The following is a 27,066-nucleotide window of genomic DNA, read 5'->3' on the forward strand; positions in this document are numbered from 1 at the left end:
CATGGTGGTGTGCACCTGTAGTCCCAGCTACTCAGGAGGCTGAGGTGAGAGGACCACTTGTGCCCAGGAGTTCAAGGCTTCAGTGAGCTATGATCGAAACACTGCACTCTGACCTGGGCGACAGAATGAGACTCTATTCTCCCCCCCAAAAAATTAATAAAGGATGCTAGGTTGGGTGGCTCATGCCTGTAATCCCAGCACATTGAGAGGCTGAGGCAGGTGGATCACAAGGTCAGGAGATCAAGACCATCCTTGCCAACATGGTGAAACCCCGTTCCTACTAAAATACAAAAAAATGAGCTGGGCGTGGTGGCATGTGCCTATAGTTCCAGCTACTTGGGAGGCTGAGGCAGGGGAGTCACTTGAACCTGGGAGGTGGAGGTTGCAGTGAGCCTAGATCGCACCACTGCACTCCATCCAGCCTGGCGACAGAGCAAGACTCCATCTCAAAAACAAAACAAACAAACGAAAAAGAAATATAGCATATTTATACTGTGGGGAAATACATCAGTGGAGAGGAATGTGTGTGTGTGTGTGTGTGTGTGTATATGCATGCAATGATATAGAAGGGAAAGGGGAAAAGTGCCGTTATTGAGTTAGGAAAAAGGGGATGGGACTTCATGCAAAGTAGAGACATTGCCTTAGGCCTTAGTAACATGGACAGTTCCTCTAGGGTAGGGTAATAGGAGAGAAGGCAGAGGATGCCAATGGGTGGGCAGATACAGTGAACAGAATCTGAAGTTCTCTTTTGCTTACTTCAATTTTCTCAGTCAAGTAGGACATAAGGTTATCATCTGAGAATGACTATGGGAGGGGAAAGATGAAAATGTGACAGGGTTGAAATAGGAAATAGAAGAGTGAATGGGCTAGGGAAGTACAGTATGAGTTATCAGGCATTACTGAGGGTCCTGGCATTGAGATTCTTGATCATGAATTTAAAATCAGATAATTACAAGTCTTGGTGGTTCAGGCCAGTAATCCCAACAGTTTAAAAGACTAAAGCGGGAAGATTGCTTGAGCCCAGGAGTTTGAGACCAGCGTGGGCAATACAGTGAGACCCTGTCCCTACAAAGAATTTTTAAAAATTAACTGGGTATGATGGCATTCATCGGTAGTCCCAGCTACTCAGGAGGCTGTGGTGGGAGGGTCATTTGGGCCCTGGAGTCCAAAGACTGAAGTGGGCTAAGATCTTGCCACTGTACTGTCCAGCCTGGGTCACAGGGTGAAACCCTGTCTCAAAAAAACTAAAAATTCAAACATAAGATCAAATAATTTATTATTCTTACGTGTTTTTCTCCACCCACGTTCAACTGCAGGGGTACAGGCACAGAGCAGGGGTGGGGACAGGAATTTAATGAGGGTTTGTGGTTTGCCAAGCAAGTGACAAAGCAAAAGGGGAGCAGAGGAGCTGAGGGCATTTGCAAGGATATAATTATAATGATCATGGAATTTCGGCAGGTATGGTGACTAAAGAAAGCAGTGAGGGGTGAGGCACAGTGAAATACTGGCATAATTAATGGATTGTAGGCCCTGGTGGAGGAAGGTCAAAGGTTTGCTGGAGTTGGGTTACCAGAGGGGTTTAGGTGGAAAGACAGACTATGCTTACAAATTCTATGGCATGACCTGCAAGTACATAGCTAAGGGAGGGTAGAGAACAAGATCACTGGAGGAGAGAAGTTGAAGGTAGTCAGAGGCCAGAGTGCTGGGGAGATCGTTTTCGGAGATACAGAATTCACCAAGAATTAAGACAGAAGTAGTGTCACAGAGAGTGACAGTACCAGGAACTACAATTATTGATACATGCAGGAGATGGTTCTGAAATCTGAAAATGGCAGCAACCATGCAGGGGTAGTCAGTGTTAATGTGTAATGACATGAAATTCAAAGCTGAGATCTTCTGGGGAAAGTTATTAGATGATCCACTTTGGGATGTTTGTATTTTTTGGTAGTTTCTCACCTCAGAATAAGCAATATCAGAATGTGAAATTTTAATCACAAGAGGGCGCTGGAGTCCAGAAAATTATTCCTTTTGGTTTTCGCCTAAAGCTAGGGCAATCATACTTTTGAGAGAGGAAGAGGACACTACTGATAATTATTTGGGGGCAATATGTGTAAATTGGGACATAGGCTCACACCTTCTCCTACACTATATAAGCATGGGCAATTTAAGAATGAACCAGCTGTGTACCAAAAGTTCTAATTCTCATAAATCACTCGAAATGCTTTTGACTTGCAATCAGGTAAGAGAAAAATGGCCAAACTTGATTTTATCTGGAGGAGAGGATTGAGAAAGACTTTCCCCTCTGGCCCACATCTGTAGTTATATTTATTGCTTATCCCATTTTTCCCTTTAGTGCAGTACCAGTTTGACTGTATTTTCAAGTTAAGAGAATTGCTGTGTTCCCTAAAGTATCTCGGTCATTTGAAAGTAAAGAGTTCGCTGCTGGGCACATTGGCTCACGCCTGTAATCCCAAGCACTTTAGGAGGCCAAGACAGACAGATCACATGGTCAGGAGATTGAGCCCATCCTAGCTAACATGGTGAAACCCCGTTTCTACTTAAAATACAAAAAAATTACCCAGGCGTGGTGGTGTACTCCTGTAGTCGCACCTACTTGGGTGTCTGAGGCAGAAGAATCGCTTGAACCTAGGAGGCGGAGGTTGCAGTGAGCCGAGATCACACTATTGCACTCCAGCCTGGACAACAGAGTGAGACTCCATCTCAAAAAGAAAATTAAAATGAAAACATGATGACGATCATAAAGATGGAAATAACAGACACTGGGGTCTCCAAAAGTGGGGGGCAGGGGTTGAACAATTACCTATCAGGTACAATGTTCACTATTTGGACACTGGGTACACTAGAAGCTCAGTCCCCACCAGTATGCAATCTACTCATGTAACAAACAAGCACATGCAACCCCAAATCTAAAATAAAATAATTTTAAAAATACACAATGAAAATGGCTTTTGTTAAGTCCCGTTCAGCACATTCTCTCCTTAATTAGCTACACTACTCTCTCTTCTTCTTCTTTTACATTTTATTTTTATTTTATTTATTTTATTTTTTCAGGGACCAGGTCTCTCTGTGTTGCTCAGGCTAGAGTGCAGTGGCCAATCCCTGGTGCAGTCACAGGGCACTACAGCCTGGAGTTGCTGGCCGGGAGAAATCTTCTCACCTCATTCTCCTGAGTAGCTGGGAATACAGGGGCAGAACACTGCATCTGCGCCTCTTCTGAACAAATGCAAATAAAATCAACTCTGGCTTCTGTTATTCCTTGAAAAAAAATGTATGTATGGACCAGGTACGGTGGCTTATGTCTGTCCTTCCAGCATTTTGGGAAGAAGCTAGGAGTTCAAGACCTGTGTGGGCAACAAAGCAAGACTGTCTCTATAAAATATTAGCCAGTTATGGTGGCAAGTGCCTATATACCCAGGTACTCAGGAGGCTGAGGTTTGAGGCTGCAGTGAGCTATGATTGTACCACTGCACTCCAGCCTGGGCAACAGAGCAAGATCCCATCTCTTAAAAAAAGTATCTATTTACAGCTTCCAGCACACTTTTAACCATATGGGGCTTATTTCTACCATTCTTTTTGCTTTAGAACAACATCCTTCATCCTCACTGAATGGGATGAATGTAAATAGCACCTCAAGAAAATAAGGAGAAGGTAAGGCTGCTGGGGAGAGCATTTCAAAATAAACTACAAATAGATTTTACAATTTATTTTACTCCCCTTCAACGAACACAGAAATATTGCCTTACTAGCCAGGCACAGTGGTGCCTGCCTGCAGTCCCAGCCACTGGAGGCTGAAGCAGGAAGGTTGCTTAAGCTCAGGAGTTCCAGTCCCACTTAGGCAACATAGAGAGGCACTGTCTTAAACGTATGTACGTATGTGTGTGTGTGTGTGCACATGTGTGTGTGTGTAGGATTACTTACGTTACTTACACCTTTAACCTAATTATATCTAATACAATCAAAACATATTTTATTACCAACTTATATGTGCATTAGGATTCTACACCTGTAGAAATACCCACAAGGTAATAGTCTTATACAGGATGCTTAGATTGTTTTGTTTTGTTTTATAAGACACATCTTTAAGATGCATTCAGCCAGGCATGGTGGCGGGCGCCTGTAGTCCCAGCTACTCGGGAGGCTGAGGCAGGAGAATGGCGTAAACCCAGGAGGCGGAGCTTGCAGTGTGCTGAGATCCGGCCACTGCACTCCAGCCTGGGCTACAGAGCGAGACTCTGTCTCAAAAAAAAAAAAAAAAAGATGTATTCAAAGAGGGATCTACCACTAGGGTACAAAAGCAAAAAACATATTCAGTCAAAAATAACTGAGTCAAATATAACTGGCAACTGGGGAAAATGGTGAATAGCAGAGAGGACTCTGTTTATTAATTTTATATTTAGGTTATCTTTGGCAAAGGAAGAGAATAGTATATTGCTACTACCATGTAGCTTGAATCTAAAACTTATCATCACTTATTATTTTACATAACATCGCTACCACCAACACAACCCCTGCCAATCAAACTGAAAAAAATATTTTCTTTCACTTAAAATGTTTATTTTTTACTTATAGATAGAGGTATGAACTTTGTTTTTTGTTTTTGTTTTGTGTTTTTTTTTTTAGAGACGGAGTCTGGCTCTCACCCAGGCTGGAGTGCAGTGGCATGACCTCAGCTCACCGCAACCTCCAGCTCCCAGGTTCAAGCAATTCTTCTGCCTCCTGAGTAGCTGGGATTACAGGTGCTCACCACCACGCCCGGCTAATTTTTGTATTTTAGTAGAGATGAGATTTCACCATGTTGGCCAGGCTGGTCTTGAACTCCTGACCTCAGGTGGTCTACCTGCCTCAGCCTCTCAAAGTGCTGGGATTACAGGCATAAGCCACCACGCCTGGCCTGGATTTTGTTTATTTATTTATTTATTTATTTATTTATTTATTTTTGTTTGTTTGTTTGTTTTTGAGATGGAGTCTCACTCTGTAGCCCAGGCTGGAGCGCAGTGGTGCGATCTCTGCTCACTGCAACCTCTGCTTCCCAGGTTCAAGTGATTCTTGTGCCTCAGTCTCCCGAGTAGCTGGAATTGCAGGTACGTGCCACGACACTCGGCTAATTTTTGTATTTTTGGTAGAGACAGGGTTTCGCCATGTTGGCCAGTCTGGTATTGAACTGACCTCAAGTGGTCCCACTGCCTCAGCCTCCCAAAGTGCTGAGATTATAGGCTTAAGCCATTGCACCCGGCCAAGGTATGAACTGTTTTGTTTTGTTTTTTTGAGACAGTCTTGCTCTGTCACTCAGGCTGGAGTGCAGAGGTATGATCTCGCCTCACTGTAATCTCTGCCTCCCAGGTTAAGACCAATTTTGTCAGTTCAATTTCAAATGTTATAATTAAATAAGTAATTTAGGCTTTTGATTTAAGGTTGCAATACTACAAGTTTGGCATACTTAAAATAAGTAAGGTTGGCCATGTTTATGATTTCAATTTATTTGCTTTGTCTGGGTTGCTTGAGCACTTGGGAAAGTTTAGTTTTTTAAATTAGAAAATAGAAGTACCTTGTATGCAGAAAAAAGTTAACAGAGCAGATCTGTTTGAGGTTGCTATCCTTAGAAAGGCCTGCTTTTGAGTTTGATTCTTAGGGAGCATCTGGAAGTTGCTTCACAGTGTCCCCAGTTATCAGTTAACTGATAAGGATGGATCACACACTTGCTTTCTTTCCTTCTGAGACTCTGAAGTTTCGGTTTCAGAGTGTATCTACATGACCAGCCCTCCTAAAAACCTTGGGCCCTAAGTCTCTAGTGGAGTTCCCCGGGCCAAAGTATTGCACACATGTTGCATTTTCATTGCTGGGGGAAGTGTGTGCTCTGTGTGACCCTTCATGGGAAGGAGAGAGCTTGAGGAAGCTTGCCCATAGATTTCTCCAGACTCTCTCTATAGCTTTTCCTGAGTGGTGGCTCACGCCTGTAATCCCAGCACTTTGAAAGGCTGAGGCAGGTAGATCACCTGAGGTCAGGAGTTCGAGACCAGCCTGGTCAACATGGTGAAATCCCATCTCTATCATCCAGCTGTGTATCCTTGCAACGTTGTCATAAAAGTAATAAATCTTAGCTGTGAGTAGAATGGTTATATATACTGAATTATGTAAATTGTTTCAGTGAATCTCTGAACATAGAGGTAGTCTAGGGCAATCCCAATGACACTCTAAAGAACTGGATGTTTTAAACTTCCAAGTACAGTTTAAAGTATTTGGAAATATTTAATGAACTAAGATTATAAATTAGACCAAACCATTATTGAGAGATACCTTGGAAGTGAATACTGAAATTTGCTACACTTACTGATAGAGCAATCATATTTGTACACTGAATTTACAGCCCTAAGAAAAAGTAGTCTTCAATTTACAACTTTAATTATCAAATATTAATTTCTAAAATCCACATAAACATTTGAATAGACTTTTCAGCCAACAAAAATATCCCTCATTGTGCCCTGACAGAGATATTGAAAAAAAACAAAATGAGGTTGGGTGCAGTGGCTATGCCTGTAATTCCAGCATTCTGGGAGGCTCAGGTGGGAGGATTGTTTGAGCTTAGAAGTTCGAGACTAGCCCACATAACATAGTGAGACCTCGTCTCTACTAAAAGTAAAAAAATTAGCCAGGTATACCAGGGCATGCCTATATTCTCCACTAGGGAGGCTGAGGCAGGAGGACTGCTTGAATCCAGGAGTGCAAGGCTGCAGTGAGCTGAGATTATGCCACTGCACTCGAGCTCTGGGTGACACAGCAAGACACTGTCTCAAGAGAAGAAAAAGAAAAATATCCCTCGAGGAGATAAAAAAAGCTCAAAATTAATATATCTCATCACCCAATAGCAGATTTCTTGTCCTCGCCCAGAAAGACTTTTTTTCCAGTTGTCCACAGTTTCATGTCACAAAGATTTCAGTTAAAAAGAAGGAGACTAGGATGTAGACCTGTGTATGCCACTTCATAGGAAACCATATTATACCACTTTACAGATTCTGCCTCTGATGATAATGTTAAAATGTGATTTTAAAAAAATCAGTAAGTAGGAAGTCCAATTGAACTCATGTAATAGCTGGTAACTCTGTAGTGTTAAAAGCCCAGAAAAAGTTAATAAAAGCTCATCTTTCTAGTCCTTTAATATTCTTTAATGTTCTAGAGATTTCTCCATTGGATTATGAAGAGTGTGGCAGGGGTCTCAAGTAAAGCAGTAAATACTTGTTATGCATAAAGTAAATACTTGTTATGCATAAAAATGCACTGCTTTGAGACTGGGCGCAGTGACTCACACGTGTAATCCTAGCACTTTGGGAGGCCAAAGTGGGTGGATCACCTGAGGTCAGGAGTTGGAGACCAGCCTGGCCAACATGGCGAAACCCCGTCTCTACTGAAAATATACAAATTAGCTGCGTGTGGTGGTGCATGCCTGTAGTTACAGCTACTTGGGAGGCTGAGGCAGGAGAATCACCTGAGCCCAGGAGGCAGATGTTGCGGTGAGCTGAAACTGTGTCACTGCACTCCAGTCTGGGTGACAGAGTGTGACACTGTCTCAAACAACAACAACAAAACACTGCTTTGTGAACTGCAGTTTAATGAGAAAACAGGGACTTTCTCCTATACCTACCATTGTACTTGGCACTCAGTAAATCCAGTATATATTTGTTCAATGAATGGAAGAGATCATGATGTATAATAGTTGTGAGAATAAGATGTAAACATTTCTAAAATGAAATGGTTTTGGAGATAGGAAAGAGTCATTAAATGATAAGCTGCTAAATGAATAGAAGTGAGAATGTTACCAAAACACCAGGGGTTTGGTCTAGGGTCCTGCTGCTCACCACACAGAAAGCCAATCACTGAGACAAGTATTGCTAAGGAAGAAGGCTTTAATTGGGTGCTGCAGCTGAGGAGATACAGGCTCAGTCTCAAATCCTTCTCCCTGACCAGCTAAAATTAGGGGTTTATATAGCAGAGAAGAAATGCAACAATGTGTAGGAAAATAGGAACTGGGGAGGCCTAAGGAAGCAATGCTGATGAATAAGGGGTCTGGTGTCTCATTGTCTGGATGTGACAGTCTGGTGAGTTTCAGTTCTTTGATACTTTTTAAGAGGCCTGGGGGTTCTTTTCTGAGGAAAGAACTCAGATAAAACAAATATAAGTCTTAAACTTTAAGACCAGCAGGGTCAATTTCTATGTTTATACAAAAAAACCTGTCTATAGGATTATTGGGTTCATTGTTTCAAGAATAAATATTAAGAGCTCAAAGGAAGATGAGACCACTGTGGGCTAGAGTGGTAGTGAAGCAAGGCTTCATGGAGAAGGTGGGCCTGGATCTAGGTATGAAAATTAATACATTGGTTTTAAAAATATGACAACGGGGAATAGCACGAGTAGCAAGAGTGTGAACAAAGGATGGAAGTGAGAAAATAAGAGGCATGATTGTGAGATGCCTAAGTGTCTTAGAAAAGAAGAGTGGGGAGTACTGTACTTGACAAGGATGGAAGAGACCCTCGGGCCTGACAACAAGCTTACAGTTAAGGCATTGCCACCCACTTCATGGCATCCAACTATCATTTTTATTATTTTGTTGTAATGAAACAACTACAAAAAAATTTAAAAAAAAAAAAAAAGGAGAAGAGTGGAGAAAGGCTGTGTAGCATCAGGATGTGGTGGCCATGCTTCCAAGGGTCAGGAGTTTGGACTTGATTCATTTATTTTTTTAAGACAGGGGCTTGCTCTTTTGCCCAGGCTGGTGCTGAACTCCTGGCTTCAAGCAAAGCTCTCACCTTGGCCTCCCAAAATGCTGGGATTACAGGTCACCGCACCTGGCCAGGACATGATTCTTTCAGTTGGGAGAAGAACTAGCAGATTTTCAACAGGCAACAATATGAAGAAAGAGTTTGATAGTTCTGGAATAAAGATTATACTGGAGACAGGGTACAGGACAGTTTAGGTTGGTTTAGAGAACAAAGTATTGTTGGCAGAGACTAGCTTGGAAGACAGCCCAGATATAAAATGATAAAGGGTGGCTGGGTGCGGTGGCTCACTCCTGTAATTCCAGCACTTTGGGAGGCCGAGGCAGGTGGATCATGAGGTCAAGAGATCGACACCATCCTGGCCAACATGGAGAAACCCCATCTCTACTTAAAATACAAAAATTAGCCAGGCATGGTGGTGTGCACCTGTAGTCCCAGCTACTTGGGAAGCTGAGGCAGGAGAACGGCGTGAATCCAGGAGGCAGAGGTTGCAGTGAGCCAAGATTGTGCCACTGCACTCCAGCCTGGGCAACAGAGTGAGACTCTGTCTCAAAAAAAATAAAAATAAATAAATAAATAAAATGATAAAGGGCTAAGATAAAGTAAGGTTAGAGGTTATGGAGAGAGACAAATTCCTCAAACATTGTAAAGGAAGGACTGATGGGACATACAAAGGATAAGAGTAACTTTATGAAAGTGGAACAGAATGGTAAGTTTTCAGAATAAAGTGTACATCTATGGGTCATTTATATTATAGTTTTTACTTTTAATGCCAAGTTAGTTGGAGTCTCTGTGTATATGGAAAGGTAGTGTGAAAAGAAAAGTTTAGATCCCTACTTTTTCAGAGAAAACAACTTTCAAAACATAATTGGAACACATATCTTAGGGGTTTAATGCTTATGCATTTTAAGATTAAGATTGTCCTGAGACTTGGAAGAGGAATCTGCTGGTGTGTTTGGAAGACTTTTCAATAATTTTGTAGGGAAAAGCCCAAGTACTAACATCTTTAGTGATTTCACCACACTGTCAAGATCTCTGCCAGTGGAATTTGAAGGAAATAAAACTACAGGAATTCATCAGAGATTTCCTAGTGTGCCCCTGTTGGTAGACGTGCTTCAGGAAAAAGTGAACAGCTCCTGGCCAAAGAGGAAGCAGCTTTCAGAAAACAAAGCCAAGAATAAGAATTGGCAGTACTCTCAAGACACTGAGCAACATTGTTCAAGACACTCTGGTCTTCCTGTTTTGTGGGATTTGCAAATATATTTTGCACTTAACTGGCAAATATTTTGGCAGCATAGGACTTTAGGTTCAAGTATATTTTTATGCAGCACCCACCTACTCTAATAATGAAATTCAAATATTCCCATCCTAATCCCCACTGTCTCCAAAACAGTACAATTAATCCTTCTCTGATGGAGAGAATGACAAATTCCCTTCTGCCAAAAGCAACCACTCTTATTCCTTTAAAACACTGTCAACTATCTCCCTTTATTTTAAGGCAACAGAAAAAACAAAATAAAATGAAGCTTTCTTGCATTACCAAGTAAGGCTAACTGATCTAGGATCTAAAATACACTGAAGATGTGCAAAACTTGTGTGTACACTTGGAACTATTGGCGACTGTGAGTATTTTATGCCTATGCTCTTGGTTATATTGAATATCTATAGCAAAGTTATTCTCCATGTCCAAATGGCACACTAAATATATATCATCAATATTATATGTTCTGCAGCAGACAACTGCCTGGCTTGAATTCTTTTTGTTTGTTTGTTTGAGATGTAGTCTTGCTCTGTTGCCAGAATGGAGTGCAGTGGCATGATCTCAGCTCACTGCAACCTGCGCCTCCCAGGTTCAAGTGACTATCCTGCCTCAGCCTCCGGAGTAGCTGGGACTACAGGCGCCTGTCACCATGCCCGGCTAATTTTTTGTATTTTTAGTAGAGACGGGGTTTCACCATGTTGGCCGGGATATTCTCGATCTCTTGACCCTGTGATCCGCCCGCCTCGGCCTCCCAAAGTGCTGGGATTACAGGCGTGAGCCACGAAGCCCGTTCAGCTTGAATTCTTTACAGCTGAGGTGTGTAGGTCTTTGCGAAGCAAACAAAATCATTTTCTACTTGAAGAAAAGAACTAGAGAAACAGAAGAGGAAAGAGAAAATTTGCAGTGATTAAAAAGGAATAATTATATTTAGAGAGTTACCTTTTCTTTTCAAGTTTGGAACTGACATACCTTTGGTCCAGCTGTGACTTTAAGTTTTTCTGGTACAAAAGTAGAGAGTAAGTATCTCAGGGTAATCTGTAAAAAAAAAAAAAAAAAAAATCTTGTGCCACTGGAATAATTTTACTCCGATAATATCAGAAAAATTTAGTTGCCCCTTTGCCTTCTCATGTTTAAGGAAAGTCTTAAACATGAGTTTAAGTTTCTTTTTTTTTTTTTTTGAAACAGAGTTTTGCTCTTGTCACCCAGGCTGGAGTGCAATGGTGTGATCTTGGCTCCCTGCACCCTCTGCCTCCTGGGTTCAAGCGATTCTCCTGCCTCAGCTTCCCAAGTAGCTGGGATTACAGGTGCCTACCACCACGCCCAACTAATTTTTGTATTTTTAGTAGAGACAGGGTTTCGTCATTTTGGCCAGGCTAGTCTGGAACTAGCAGGTGACCCACCTGCCTCGGCCTCCTAAAGTGCTGGGATTACAGGAATGAGCCACCGCACCTGGCCTAATAAGATTTTTAGGCAAACCTCTCAAGTTATATTTAAGCTCCAATATTCGAACATTCTAATTAAACCCCTTTGAATAAACAGTTCTACATTTTGTTAACTCTGGAAACCAGCCGTGACTGTCAGGTTGTTGGGGCCCTGGATCATTGAATTCAGCTACTAGAATCCACTTGTCATTAACAGTTTACAAAACCAAAAAGAACAGGGGAGTATTCCTTTCTCTGGTCTTTCCCTTGGTTCTTTCATCTTTTCGCCTCCTCCTCAATTCCATCCCCCGCTCTCTTCTCACCTCTCCAGTTCCTGAGTAATTTGCAATACAATCTTTTGAATTACCCTCAATGTTTTATTGGTTTTAAGTTGGAACCCCATTAAACTGGCATTTTGCTGAACACTAGTTTCATTAAATTAAAGTATAATTTGTGACTTAATAGCAGGCTAAATAAAACATTTTTAATTAATTAATTTACATCTATTTAAATGGAAACCTACCCTATTAGTGCAAAGAATTTGGGTGGAAGGGAAAGAGAAAAGGTAAAGTACAGAGTTCTATGCTGGTAAACTATTGAAACAAATATTTCTAAAAATACAATCTCTCGAATTTATTTTATTATTTATTTACTAATTTTAGAGACAGGGTCCCTCTCTGTTGGCCTGGCTGGAGTGCAGTGGTGTGATCAAGGCTCACTGTAACCTCCAACTCCTGGGCTCCAGTGATCCTCCTGCCTCAGCCTCCTGAGTAGCTAGGATTACAGGTGTGTACTACTGAGACAGCCAAGTATAAAGGGGTCCCCGGAGAACCTCTGATCAGCCTGTACACTGGGAGAATGGGGTGTAAGTTTGAGCCCTTTGCCGTGGGGAGGAGCCCGGACTCTCTCCTGTTCCAGGGTGGTAACCTGTGATTCAATCTGTGAGGCGAGAGACCAGCTAGCAGGACTCTCACTTTGCTTTCAGTCCCTGTTTCCCCTTTTTCCTTTTCACCCAATAAATTCCATTTTTCTTACCCTTCAAAATGTCTGCAAGCCTAATCTTTACTGGTTGCGTGACAAGGATCCTAAGAAGAAAGTCCTACAACACTACCATGCCCAGCTAATTTATATATATATATATAGTTGTAGAGATGGGGTGCTCCTGTGTTGCACTGGTAGGTCTTGAGCTCCTGGCCTCAAGCACTTCCCCTGCCTTGGCCTCCCAAGGTGATTGGATTACAGATGTGAGTCATCACATAAAGCCTAGACTCTCAAATTTTTTGGTGGAAAGTTGACGGGGGACATTATGAGATTTTATCCATTAGTAGCAGATTAGATGGCAGCCCATGGAATACTGCCATTGATAAGGCCCTTTGAGGTAAGCAAAATGATACTTCACCGATACTCATTCTGTGATCTTGGCTTCTAAGACCTCTCTTTAGATTTTGCTGAATTTTAAAATTGCCTGGGGGAGCTTTTAAAAATCCCAAAGCCCAGGCCACACTCATACCAATTAAATCAGAATTTCTTCTGATTCATACTGGAGACTCCAGTATGCAGATAGTTTGAGGACCAGTACTTCTTAATACTTAATGTACATATGAATGACTTGTGGATCTTGACGAACTTGCAGGTTTTGAGTGTAGGCCTATACTGAGGCGCAAGATTCTGCATGTTTTAAAAATGTGTTTTTATTAGATATGGAACACTTCACAAATTTGTGTATTGTCTTTGTGTAGGGGGGGCATGCTCATCTTCTCTGAATTGTTCCAATTTTTGTGTATGTGCTCTCAAAGCAAGCACAGACACTGCATTTCTGACCAGCTCCCAGGTGAAGCCCACAATGGTCCTCCCTGGTCCTTGAGTAGCTAGGGAGTTAGGAAGTATTCCCTCTATTTCTGTCTCCTAAAAGACATTATAAAGAACTTGTGGCCTGGCGTGGTAGCTCACACCTGTAATCCCAGCACTTTGGGAGGCTGAGGTGGGTGGATCATGAGGTCAGGAGATCGAGACCATCCTGGCTAACACAGTGAAACCCCGTCTCTACTAAAAATACAAAAAATTAGCCGGGCGTGGTGGCGGGCGCCTGTAGTCCCAGCTACTTGGGAGGCTGAGGCAGGAGAATGGCGGGAACCAGGAGGCGGAGCTTGCAGTGAGCCGAGATCATGCCACAGCACTCCAGCCTGGGTGGCAGAGCGAGACTCCGTCTCAAAAAAAAAAAAAGAACTTGTACAGCTGCTTCTTTAAATATTTGATATAATTTGCCAGTGACTCTCTCTGGGGCTAGGGACTTTCTGTTTTGGAAGTTTATTAATTATTGATTCAATTTTTAAAATAATCCTGGATCTTTACAGATTGTCTAATTTGTGTGTGTGAATTTTGGCAGATTGCGTCTTTCAAGGAATTGGTCCATTACATCTAGGTTATCAAATTTGTGAGAATAGTTTTGTTACTATCCTTTTAATGTCTATAGGGTCTTTAAGTGATGGCCACTCTTTTTTTAAAGAAACTTTTACTGACACGGCCTTTCTTTATGCAGCTTTCATTTTCTGACCTTTATTGATTTTCTGACCTTTATCAATTTTCTTCTCTTTGAAGAACATCTTTTGGCCAGACATGGTGGCCAATGCCTGTAATCCCAGTGCTTTAGGAGGTTTGAGGTGGGAGGATCACTTGAGGCCAAGAGTTCGAAACCAGGCTGGCCAACATAGTGAGACCATGTCTCCAATTTTTTTTTGTTTGTTTGAGACAAGGTCTCACTCTGTTGCCCAGGCTGAAGTGCACAGGCATGATCAGGGCTCACTGCAGACTTGACCTCCCAGGCTCAAGTGATCTTCCCACCTCAGGCCCGCAAGTAACCGGGACTACCAGTGTGTGCGTCACCACACCTGGCTAATTTTTTTATTTTTAGTAGAGATGGGGTTTTGCCATGTTGCCCAGGCTGGTTTTGAATTCCTGAGCTCAAGTGATCTGCGCACTTCAGCCTCCCAAATTGCTGGGATTACAGGCATGAGCCACCATGCTGGGCCTTCTATTTAAAAAATAAAATAAAGTAAAATAACTTTTAAAAAACACTTCTGCAAGACAGATGTACTGACAACAAATTCCCTTGATATTTATTTGTCTGAGAAAGTCTATTTCTTCTTTAAATCTGAAGGAAAATTTCACAGTATACAGAATTCTAACTTGGTGTTATTTTTCTACCAACGTGTTAAATATACTGCATTTTCTTCCTGCTTGTATGGTTTCTAATAAGTCAGATATAATTCTTATCTTTGTTTCTCTATAGTTAAGAATATTTTTCCCCTCTGGCTTCATTGAAGATTTTCTCTCTATCTTTGATATTCTGTAGTTTGAATATGATATACCTATGTGTAATTTACTTGGGATTTATTCTTCCTGGTATTCTTTGAGTTTCCTGAATCGGTAGTTTAGTATCTAACATTAATTTGGGAGAAACTCTTAGTTCATAATTGCTTCAAACATTGTTTTTGGCTGGGCGCAGTGGCTCACACCTGTAATTCTAGCACTTTGGGAGGCTGAGGTGGGTAGATCACCTGAGGTCAGGAGTTTGAGACCAGCCTGGCCAACATGGGGAAACCCCGTCTTTACTAAGAATACAAAAATTAGTTGGGCGTGGTGGCAGGAGCGTGTTATGCCAGCTATTAGGGAGGCTGAGGCAGGAGAATCACTTGAATCCAGGAGGCAGAGGTTGCAGTGAACTAAGATTATACCACTGCACTCCAGCCTGGGCAACAGAGTGAGATTCTGTCTCAAAAATAAAACACACACACACACACACACACACACACACACACACACACAGTTTTTGTTCCTTTCTCTCTTTCTGTAAGTTATATATTTTTAATCGTCCCGCAGTTCTTGAATATTTTGCTCCCCCTTTTTTGGGTCTTTTTTCTCTTTGCTTTTCAGTTTCTACTGAACATCCTCAAGCTCAGAGAATCTTTCCTCAGCTGTGTTTAGTCACCTCATAAGTTCATGAATAGCAATCTTCATAGTGTTTTTAATCTCTAGCATTTTTTTGACTCTTTCTCAGAATTTCCATCTGTCTTGTTACATGCCATCTACTTTATCCACTGGAGCTTTCACTTGTTTATTTTTCTTTTTTCTTTTTCTTTTTTAGAGGCATAGTCTCACTTTGTCACCCAGGCTGGAATGCAGTGACATGATCATAGCTCACTGCAGCCTCAAACTCCTGGGCTCAAGTCATCCTCCTGCCTCAGCTTTCTGAGCACCTGGGACTACAGACATGCACCACTGTGTCTGGGTATTTTTTGTAGTTTTTGTAGTGATTGGATCTCGCTGTGTTCTGCAGGGTAGTCTCGAACTCCTAGCTTCAACTGATTTTCCTGCCTGGGCGTCCCAAAGTGCTGGGGTTATAGGTGTAAGCCATCATGCCCAGCTTATTTGTTTATTTTTATTTTTATTTTTGGAGATGGAGTCTCGCTTTGTCACCCAGGCTGAAGTGCAGCGGCACAATCTTGGTTTACTGCATCCTCTGCCTCCTAGGTTCAAGCTATTCTCCTATCGCAGCCTCCTGAGTAGCTGGGATTATAGGCATGCGCCACTATGCCCAGCTAATTTTTCATATTTTTAGTAGACGGAGTTTCACCATGTTGGCCAGGTTGGTCTTGAAGTCCAAACCTCAGGTTATCCACCCACCTTGGCCTCCCAAAGTGCTGGGATTACAGGGATGGGCCACCATGCCCAGCTGGAAACAAATGATTTTTTTTTTTTTTTTTGAGACAGTCTTGCTCTGTCACTCAGGCTGGAGTGCAGTGGTGTGATCTCAGCTCACTGCACCTGTGCCTCCCATGTTCAAGCAATTCTCATGCCTCATCCTGCCAAGTAGCTGGGATTATAGGCATACGCCAACCATGCCAGGCTAATTTTTGTATTCTTAGTAGAGACGGTTTCACCATGTTGGTGAGGCTGGTCTTGAACTCCTGGCCTCTTATTTATTTTTTGAGACAGGGTCTCACTGTATCACCCAGACTGGAGTGCAGTAATGTAATTATAGCTCACTAACCTCAAACCCCAGGTCCCGACTGATCCACCTGCCTCAGTCTCCCAAGTAGCTAGGACTACAGCCACATGCCAGCCCACCCAGCTCATTTAAAATTTTTTTTTAGTTTTGTTTTTAATTTAATTTAATTTAATTTAATTTTGAGACAGGGTCTCACTCTGTTGCTCAGGCTGGAGTGCAGTCACGTGATCACTGCTTACTGCAGCCTTGACTTCTCCAGGCTCAGGGGATTTTCCTACCTCAGCCTCCTGAGTAGCTAGCACTACAGGTATATGCTACCATGCCCAGCTAATTTATGTATTTTTTGTAGAAAGAGGGTTTTGCCATGTTGCCCAGGCTGGTTTTGAACTCCTGCACTCAAACAGTCCTTCCACCTCAGCCTCCCAATATGGTAGGATTATAGGTGTGAGCTACTATGCCTGGCGCCATTAGAGCTTTTATCATAGTAATCATAGTTGTTTTTAATTCCCACTCTGCTAATTCTACCCTTCCTAAAATATCTGTGTCTGGTTCTAGTGCTCTGTTTGTCCAAACTCTTTTTTGCCTTTTAGTATGCCTTGTATTTTTTTTTTGTTGTTGAAAGCCAGACATGATGTACTGAGTAAAAAGAACTCTAGTAGCTAGGCCTTTCCTGATGTGGTGGTGAGCGGGGGTGGGGGGTGGGGGGTAATATTCTACAGTCCTGTGATTAGGTCTTGGTTTTTAAGTAAGCCTGTGCCTCTAGGCTGTGAACTTCATAGTGCCTCTCAGTCTCCCCAACCTTCCACCTTAAATAGGACATAATGGCTGGAGGGGTTTGGAGTTGGGTATTTCCTTTCACCGAGGTCATTTAAGTGCTCATAAAACCTCAATACGTTAGCCTCTGATAAGATAGTTTCTCTTAAAGGCAGGTCTTGTTAAGAAGAACAGAATGTTCTGGTGTATTTAAAAATGGTTAATTTTCCCCTGCGCAGTCTGATGCTAAAGGGGAATTTTTTTTTTTTTAATCTTCAGTGTAAGAGCATCATAAAGTTCCAGGAGGTAAAACGTGGGCCCAGAAATGATCTTTTCAGTATGCTAGTGCTGATGAGATTCATAGTTGCTGATTTATAATAATTTATGAATCACAAGTAATTGAAGTATGAATCAGAATGGCAATTAATTGGTTTTCTTATGGGCATTCCTATGACTGAGATACTCAAGTTTCTTCCACAAGCAAACTTACCAGATTTTTTAAAAAAGCAGATGCACTTGAGAGCTTTTGCATCAAAGAATGGAAAATCCTTGTGTGAAGCTGTCTCCATTCATAACAGAAAAACTTCCTTATGCCTGGAAATTTTATATTGCCCTGATTCAGTGTTAAAAGTGTAGTTAAGTATTCTCAGATTCTGGTAGTTGTGATTAAAAATAATTAAGACACCACTTATGGGATGATTATTCTGTACTAGAAACAATGAACAATGCTAAGCACTTAATCCTCACAAAATCTTTGTAGGTAAAGATGACTACATTTTGGTAGATGAGGAAGGTTACATGACTGACTTAGTCAAACTCACCCTCCAAGTTAGTAAAACACAGAGGCAAGTTCCAATGCAGAGCTCTCTAGTCTGTTACAGTAGTTAGTTAGTCAGACATGTGCAGGGCAGGAGAGTCCCCCACCCCCAACCCAGGAATGTCAGGCCACCATCAGGTGATGGTCAGGCAGTTGTTACACCAACTCTGCAAAATAGTAATTGGTTGCAGCTGGCGCCAGGGAAAGGCAGTCTCCCAATAGATAGAAACACCTGAAACTAGTGATCAGCAGCTTCCTGATAAAGATCTCAGGAGCTGGGCAAATGCGCTCAATCAAGCATAGGCACTAAGCGGCAAAATGCTAGCGTTTAACTGGTATATGGCCTCCTGAGAACATTTGACTGGTAAGAGAAAAACACCTCAGTTGAGCATGCATACAACTTCAGTAAACACACTGCACATGGGGCCCCACCCAAGTGCTGACAGGCCGCTGTGCATGCAGACAGCCCACCCCAAGGGAAGAATCAGGGGAGAAGGGAAGTAAGACCCCAGAAGTGTGCCAGGGTGTAAAACCACAAGTCAAAGGTCAAACTGTGCATGGGATTTCTCAAGTTGCTCACCTGACCCTCTTCTAAGTGTACTTCATTTCCTTTCATTACTGCCCTAAAGCTTTTTGATAAACTTTTGCTCCTGCTCTAAAGGTTGTCTTGCTCTCTCACTTGCCTTACGCTCCTCTGTTGAATTCTTTCTTCTGAGGAGGCAAGAACTGAGGTTGCTGCAGACCTGTATGGACTGGCCACTACTAACATATTTTGGTTACGTTCTGCTGCTAACAAGCCAACCACACATTATATGAACCCTATCTGTTTTCTGGATAGCCCAGAACAAACCCTTCTAAGTTAACACGTTCTTTATTCTGATATGTTACAGTAAAGTTAGTTACAAATGATTCAGTTTTAGCTTTGGCCGGTTAATAAATGTGACTGTGATCAGTTTTCCATGAAATTTTATAATCTAGAATATTTTATTTTTTATTTTTAGAGATGCTGGAGTGCAGTGGTGCCATGATAGCTCACTGCAGCCTTGAACTCCTGGTCTCAAGTGATCCTCCCACCTTAGCCTCCCAAGGCACTGGGATTATAGGTGTGAGTCACCATGCCCGGCGGTAGAATATTTTAAATGTGTAAAAGAAGTATAGAGAGTATTGTAATTGTAATAAATACTCATTCTACCCATATGATGACTTCTAAGCATTGGCATAAGTCTATTCTCCACAAAGAGATTCCTTTAAAACATAGACCAGTTGGGTCATTTTTCTTCTCAAAATTCTCTGATGACTTCCCACATCTAAATTAAAGCTCAAAGTCCCAATGAGCCACCAGGCCTTACACCATCTGGCACCCCATTAACTCCCACCCTGTCTCCTACCATTTTCCCTCCCATTCCTGGTACTCCAGCTACATTTACCTTGCTATGTTTTCAAGATGCCAAGTGCTTTCCTATGTCAGCCTTCGTGCCTTCAGCTTTCTCTGTCTGAATCACTCCTATCTCAGGATCAAGTTTAGCTGTAAGACAATGGGAGAAAAAAATAGACATTTATTTCTTTCATGTTCAAGAAATATAGAAGCAGTCACTCCAAAGACAGTATAGCAATTTCATGGTTTCAAGCATCCACACTGCTTCTGTCTTGTTGCTTTGCCATATGTGACTTCCATTCTCAAAGTCATTTCACAGTCCAAGGTAGCTACAGGAACTCCAGTCCCTGGGCTTGAATTGCAGCCAACAGGAAACAGGAAAAGGCAAAGAGCACTCTGTTTCTATGAAATGTCAAGTGAAAAAGGAAATGGAACATCTGATTTTTTGAAAATGTTTTTTAAAAATTCAAACCTTTGGCCGGGCATGGTGGCTTATGCCTGTAATCCCAGCACGTTGAGAGGCCGAGGCGGGCAGATCATATGAGGTCAGGAGTTTGAGGCCAGTCTAGCCAACGTGGTGAAACTTCATCTCTATTAAAAATACAAAAATTAGCCAGGTGTGGTGGCACACACCTGTAGTCCCAGCTACTTGGGAGGCTGAGGCATGAGAATCGCTTGAATCCAGGAGGTGGAGGGTGCAGTGAGCCAAGATCAAGCACTCCAGCCTGGGCGACAGAGCCAGATGATGTCTCAAAATAAATAAATAAATTAATTAATTAATTAATTCACACCTTTGCTATATGAAGTAAAATCCCATCTACCTTCATGGCAGCCTTAGAGGATATTAAGGTATTCTTTTCAATTAAATTTCTTTCTAATCAGCCTACTGGTAAAAATGCAGTTGAGCTTGATCTCACTGTATTGCCTATGATCCAGGATAATTCAGATATTTTTTGTTTTAGCAACAAAAACCTTTTAAAAATTAATTGCATAATCACAATACATAATAATAATATATTTATTGATACAAGTACTTTATGTGCTAAAATTATAACATTTGCTTATCAGGAAATTATACAGCGAAAACAGTATTTTTAGCACAAAAACCTTGTGAGAAAGGTTTACTGATATCAGCTGTAGTAAGCCCCTGAAATTTATTTCTGCATTTGTTTTGATTATAGAATATTGAGAAAAAAATCTCACTCATGGACTAGCAGTCAGAAATGATTTTAGGTTTTTGTGTTGTGTTGTTTTGTTCATCTTATAATTTTACAGTTCTGATTAAACAGACATGGCAAGAGAAGATTTATTCTGAGAAACAAATAAAAATGGCACAAATTAACATATATGTTCCCAATATGTTAAACTTCAGTATATAGTATGTGAGAAGGCATGGTAAATACGTTTTTATACAAATTCTTAAATGTTTTAAATAAATAATTATATATTTTTAATATATTTTGAAGGGGCACATTGTCACTTATTGGCTTTTAAAAAAAAATAGCTTTGGCTGGGCACGTTGGGATCACGCCTGTAATCCCAGCACTTTGGGAGGCCGAGGTGGGTGGATCACCTGAGGTCAGGAGTTTGAGACCAGCCTGGGCAACATGGCAAAACCCTGTCTTTACTAAAAACACAAAAAATTAGCTGGGCATGGTGGCAGGTGCTTGTAATCCCAGCTACTTGGGAGGCTGAGACAGGAGAATAGCTTCAACCCAGGAGGCAGAGGTTACAGTGAGCCAAGATGGTGCCACTGCACTCCAGCCTGGGCAACAGAGCAAGACTCTGTCAAAAAAAAAAAAAAAAAAAAAAAAAGGCCAGACATGGTGGCTCATGCTTGTAATCCCAGGACTTTGGGAGACCGAGGCAGGTGGATCACCTGAGGTCAGGAGTTTGAGACCAGCCTAGCCAACCTGGTAAACCCCGTCTCCACTAAAAATACAAAAATTAGCTGGGTGTGGTGGTGGGCACCTGTAATCCCAGCTACTCGGGAGGCTGAGGCAGGAGAATCACTGGAACCTGGGAGGCGGAGGTTGCAGTGAACCGAGCTTGCACCACGGCACTCCAGCCTAGGCCTGGGTGACAGAGTGAGACTCTGTCTCAAAAAAAAAAAAAAAAAAAAAGAAAGGAAAGAAAAACCAAATAGCTTCACTGAGATTAGGTCTCAAAATTTTCACCTCTTGTAAGTATACAATCTGGTGAATTTAAATAAATATATAGAATAGTATAGTCATTACCAATCCAACTTAAGGACATTTCTATCACCCCAAAAAGATCCCTCAAGTCCATTTGTAGTCATTTTTCTTTCCCATCCAAACCCCAGACAACTTTCTTTCTTTTTTTTTCTTTTTTTTTGGAGACAGTTTTGCTCTGTTGCCCAGGCTGGAGTGCAGTGGCGCGATCTCGGCTCACTGCAACCTCTGCCTCCCGAGTTCAACTGATTCTCATGCCTCAGCCTCCTCAGCTTCCTAAGTAGCTGGGACTACAAGCATGCGCCACCACGCCCAGCTAATTTTTTGTATTTTTAATAGAGACGGGATTTTGCCATGTTGCCCAGACTGGTCTCCAATGCCTGAGCTCAGGTAATCTGCCTACCTCGGCTCCCCAAAGCTGCAGACAACTTTCTAGCTATAAAGATTTGCCTTTCTGCATGTTTCATTAAATGGAATCCTATAATTGCTTTGTACTTTTTTTTATTATACTTAGCATTTGTTGAGGTTTATCCATCTTGTAGCATGAATTAGTACTTCATTAATTTTGATTGCTGAACGATTTTTTATTGTATGAATATACCACATTTTGTTTATTTATCAGTTGATGGGTATATTCAGATTTCCAATTTTTAGCGGTTATGGATAATGCTACTGTAAAACATTCGCTTCCAGCCCTTTCTGTAAACATAGGCTGTCATTTCTCTTGGACAGATTCTGAGAAATGAATTTGCTGATTCATATGTTAAACATAGGTTTCACTTTTAAAGAAACTGCCAAACTGTTTTCCAAAGTGATTTTATCATTTTTAAATTCCTACCAGCAATGTATGAGGATTCCAATTTCTCCACCTCATCTCGCCAGCAGTTGTTATTGTAGGTCTTTTTGATTATAGCTATTTTAGTGGATGTGAAGTGGGATCTCATTATGGTTTGAATTTGTATTTACCTAATGGCTAATGATGCCAAGCATCTTTTCATGTACTTTTTGGCCATTCATATATCTTAGGTGAAATGTCTTTGTAAATTTTTGCCCTTTTTTTTTTTTGAGACGGAGTTTTGCTGTGTCGCCCAGGCTGGAGTGCAGTGGTGCGATCTCGGCTCACTGCAAGCTCCGCCTCCCGGGTTCACGCCATTCTCCTGCCTCAGCCTCCCGAGTAGCTGGGACTACAGGCACCAGACTCTAGTCCTGGCTAATTTTGTTTTTGTATTTTTAGTGGAGACTGGCTTTCACCGTGTTAACCAGAATGGTCTCAATCTCCTGACCTCGTGATTCGCCCGCCTCGGCCTCCCAAAGTGCTGGGACTACAGGCGTGAGCCACCACGCCCGGCCAATTTTTGCCTTTTTTTAAACTGAGTTATTTGTTTTGGTATTGAGTTGTAATGGTTCTTTATATAATCTGGATAAAAATTGTTCCTCTAGCCTGTACGTTTGGAAAAGGGCACATGCAATATTTACATTTTAAATTTAGTTTACAGATGGAACTAAACATGTATACATGCTGTATATATTTTTACTTTTGGGAAAAAAGTCTATACTATGGATATAAGTTATCTGATATTTGATTTGTAAATATTTTCTCTCAGTCTGTGGCTCGTTTTTTCATTTTCTTAATGGTTAAAATATATTTTACAAACGATATTTCCACGAAAGTCTTGGAGTCCCTAAATCCTCTACTTAGTAACCTAGGCTTATCAGAACACAGTTTGAAATCTACTGCAAGTGTTTCAGCAGCCTTTAAATTCAGCAAGCTGAGTAACTCATCTTCAAGGGAATCGTGCACTGGTGGAATTGGAAGGGCCTTTGCAATTAACCAGATGCCGCCTAATTTTGTAAATAGACTCCTGGATATTTGAATGACTTAACTACAATTCCTATACGCCAGGTTTTATAGAGCGTTTCTGAAGGCCCACGGCTTGAATGTGAGGTCAAACAGAGACTAGTGACTGATGAGTTCAGCTAGGACAGGGGTATAAAGTGAGAAAATCAGTATTTCCTGTTGGCACTAGAGATTTGCTGGCTGAAGATAAAGGAGAGTAGGCATCAAAAAGAAGGAAGGAAGAACTCTGAAAAGGAAGGAAGAACTCTGAACTCTATAAAAAACAGGCTTTAATAACAGAAATCTACCTCAAAGACTGTTTTAAAAAGAAAAAAGAAACCCAACAAACAAGAACTCTTGCAGTTAAGGGAATTGTGTTCAGTATATAAGGGATGACTTTGCATATTTGCCTCAAATCACCCCATGCCTTCTTTGCGTTTATGACTCATGTACATTTATTTTTGTATAGCCCTTTAAACTAACCTCATTCATTCATACCCCTTTAAACTAACTTCATTCATTCATTCATTCATTAACAATGTACTGTTCTTTTTAATGATAAAAATCCTAAATAGGAATAGAAGGAAACTTCTTCAGCATGATAAAGACCATATATGAAAAACCCACAGCTAACTTTATATCAATGGTACCATCAAACCGAAAGTTTTTCCCTTAATATTATTAACAAGTGCCTGATTTTGCCACTTACATTCAACATGGTATTAGCAATTGTAGCCAGAGAAATTAGGCAACAAAAATAAAGGCATTTAAATTGGAAAGGAGCAAGTACAATTATCTCTGTTCACAGATGTTGTAGTCTTCTTTGTTGAAAACCTTAAAGATTCCACGCATGAAAATTAGAGCCAATAAACAAATTCAGCAAAATGGAGCCATGCAAAATCAACACAAAAAAATCTGTTGCATTTTATTTTATTTCTTATTTATGTATTTATTTATATATATTTTTAGATACAGGGTCTCTGTTGTCCAGGCTAGAGTACAGTAGCATGATCATAACTTACTGCAGCCTTGAACTCCTTGGCTCAGGTGATTCTTCTGCCTCAGCCTCCCGAGTAGCTGGGAATACAGGCATGTGCCACCACACCCAGCTCATTTTTAAATTCTTTGTAGAGACGGTGTCTTACTATGTTGCCCAGACTGGTCTCAAGCTCCTGATCCTCCCTCCTTAACCTAGGCGTGAGTCATTGCACGTGGCCTGGTTGCATTTTATACTCTAGCAATGAATAATCAATCCAAAAAGGAAACTAAGAGAACAACTCAAGTCATAATATCATCAAAAAGAGTAAAATACTTATAAATACATTTAACCAAGGAGCTACAAGATTTGTGTACTGCAAACTTCAAAACATTGCAGAAAGAAATTGAAGAAAATATAAATGAATATGAAGACATCCTGTGTTCATGAATTGAGAGATATATCGTGTTTTCGTTGTTGTTTAGACAGGGTCTTGCTTCTGTCACCCAGGCTGGAGTCCAGTGGTACAATCTTGGCTCATTGCAGCCTCTGCTTCCCAGGTTCAGGTGATTCTCCTACCTCAGCCTCCTGAGTAGCTGGGATTACAGGCGTGCACCACCAAGACCAGCTCATTTTTGTTTATTTTGTAGAGATTGGTTTTGCCATGTTGCCTAGGCTGGTCTTGAACTCCTGAGCTCAAGTAATCTGCCTACCTCAGCCTCTCAAAGTGCTGGGATTACAGGCAGGAGCCACTGCACAGCCTGGAAGATCTAAAATTGTTAGAATGACAATACTGCCCAACAGAGTCTACAGATTCAATGCAATCCTATCTAGCTCCTAAGGCCAGTTTTTGTAGAAATAGAAAAACCCATTCTAAAATTCAAGTGAATTGTAAGGGACTCTGAATAGCCAAAATAATCTTGAAAAAGAAGAACAAAATTGGAAGTCTCACACTTCCTGATTTTAAATCTTATTACAAAGTTATGGCTGGGTGTGGTGGCTCATGCTTCTAATCTCAGCACTTTGGGAGGCCAAAGTGGAAGGATCAGGAGTTTGTGACCGGTCTTGGCAACATAGTGAGATCCTATCTCTATTAAATTAAAAAAAAAAAAAAAACAAAGTTAATTGTAATTAAAATAGTGTCGTATGGGCATAAAGACAGATGTTTAGACCAATACAATAGAATAAAGAGCCCAGAAATAAATCTTTGCATATGTGGGCAACTGCTTTTCAACTAAGGTGCCAAGACTAATTCAGTCAGGAAAGGTTAGATGTTTCAACATATGAGGCTGGGAAAACTGGATAGCCACATATGAAAGAAAAAAGTTGGACCCTTACCTTATATAGTATTATATACAAAAATGATCAAAAACTTAAATCTAAGACTTAAACGTATGAAACTCTTACAAGAAAACATAAGAGAAAATGACATTGGATGTGGCAATACTTTTTAGGCTATGACACTGTTGCTTATTTTACAGGATGCTTTCCCTCCCCAACCCATGACCACACATGCCAATAGCAATCCCAGATATTATTATGACTAAAAATGCCACTGGACATTTCCAAACATCCTGCCTGTAGTTGAAACCACTATAAGATACAAAAGATATTTTTGTGCGTTGTTAATAGCACATTTTCAGAGATTGGTAAGAAACTGCCCCATTTTGGTAGGGTGTCTTCTCTATCCACTCTTCTTAGTACAAATTGTTAAATTAGCTCATCCCTTTAACATAATTTTTAATGTTTGTGGGTACATTGTAGGTATATATATTTATGGGGTACATGAGATATTTTGACACAGTCATACAATATGTAATCATCACATCAGGATAAATGAGATATCCGTCACCTCAAGGATTTATCCTTTATTTATTTATTTATTTATTTTCAGAGGGAGTCTTGCTCTGTTGCCCAGGCTGGAGTGCAATGGCTTGATCTTGGCTCACTGCAACCTCCGCCTCCCGGGTTCAAGCAATTCTCCTGCCTCAGCCTCCCGAGTAGCTGGGATTAGAGGCGCCCGCCACCACACCTGGCTAATTTTTGTATTTTTAGTAGAGATGGGGTTTCACCATGTTGGCCAGGCTGGTCTTGAACTCCTGGCCTCAAGAGATCCACCTGCCTCGGCCTCCCAAAGTTCTGGGATTACAGGAGTGAGCCACTGCGCATGGTCAACATTTATCCTTTCTTTGTGTCACAGACAACCCAATTATACTTTTTTAGTTAGTTTAAAATGTGCAATAAATTACTATTGCCTGTAATCACCCGGTTGTGCTATCAAATACTAGATCTTACTCATTCCATCTAACTATACTTTTGTACCCATTAACCAGCCCCACTTCTCCCCTGCCACAGTACCTTCCCAGTCTCTGGTAACCACCTTTTTTTTTTTGAGACAGGGTCTCGCTCTATCTCCCAGGCTGGAGTTCAGTGGCGCAGTCTCAGTTCACTGCAACCTCTGCCTCCTGAGTTCAAGCAATTCTCCCTGCCTCAGCATCCCGAGGAGCTGGGATTACAGGCACCCGCCACCATGCCCAGCTAAATTTTTGTACTTTTAGTAGAGACAGGATTTCACCATGTTAGCCAGGCTTGTCTCAAACTCCTGACCTCAAGTGATCTGCCTGCCTCAGCCACTGC

At 41.3% G+C, this 27,066-nt stretch overlaps 1 protein-coding gene across 1 annotated transcript in view; it reads left to right on the forward strand.

Moving 5' to 3' along the window:
* ABCG2 (ATP-binding cassette, sub-family G (WHITE), member 2 (Junior blood group)) overlaps window positions 1–27,066 on the forward strand; it is a 149,004-nt gene that overhangs the window by 27,056 nt on the left and 94,882 nt on the right. The window contains exon 2 of the mRNA XM_011990728.1: window positions 12,134–12,257. The gene's annotated coding sequence lies outside the window, so the exon portion shown is untranslated. The remainder of the gene's footprint in view (window positions 1–12,133; window positions 12,258–27,066) is intronic.

Source organism: Mandrillus leucophaeus, unplaced genomic scaffold (genome assembly GCF_000951045.1).
Source record: "Mandrillus leucophaeus isolate KB7577 unplaced genomic scaffold, Mleu.le_1.0 Scaffold381, whole genome shotgun sequence".
NCBI classification, from domain to species: Eukaryota; Metazoa; Chordata; class Mammalia; order Primates; family Cercopithecidae; genus Mandrillus; species Mandrillus leucophaeus.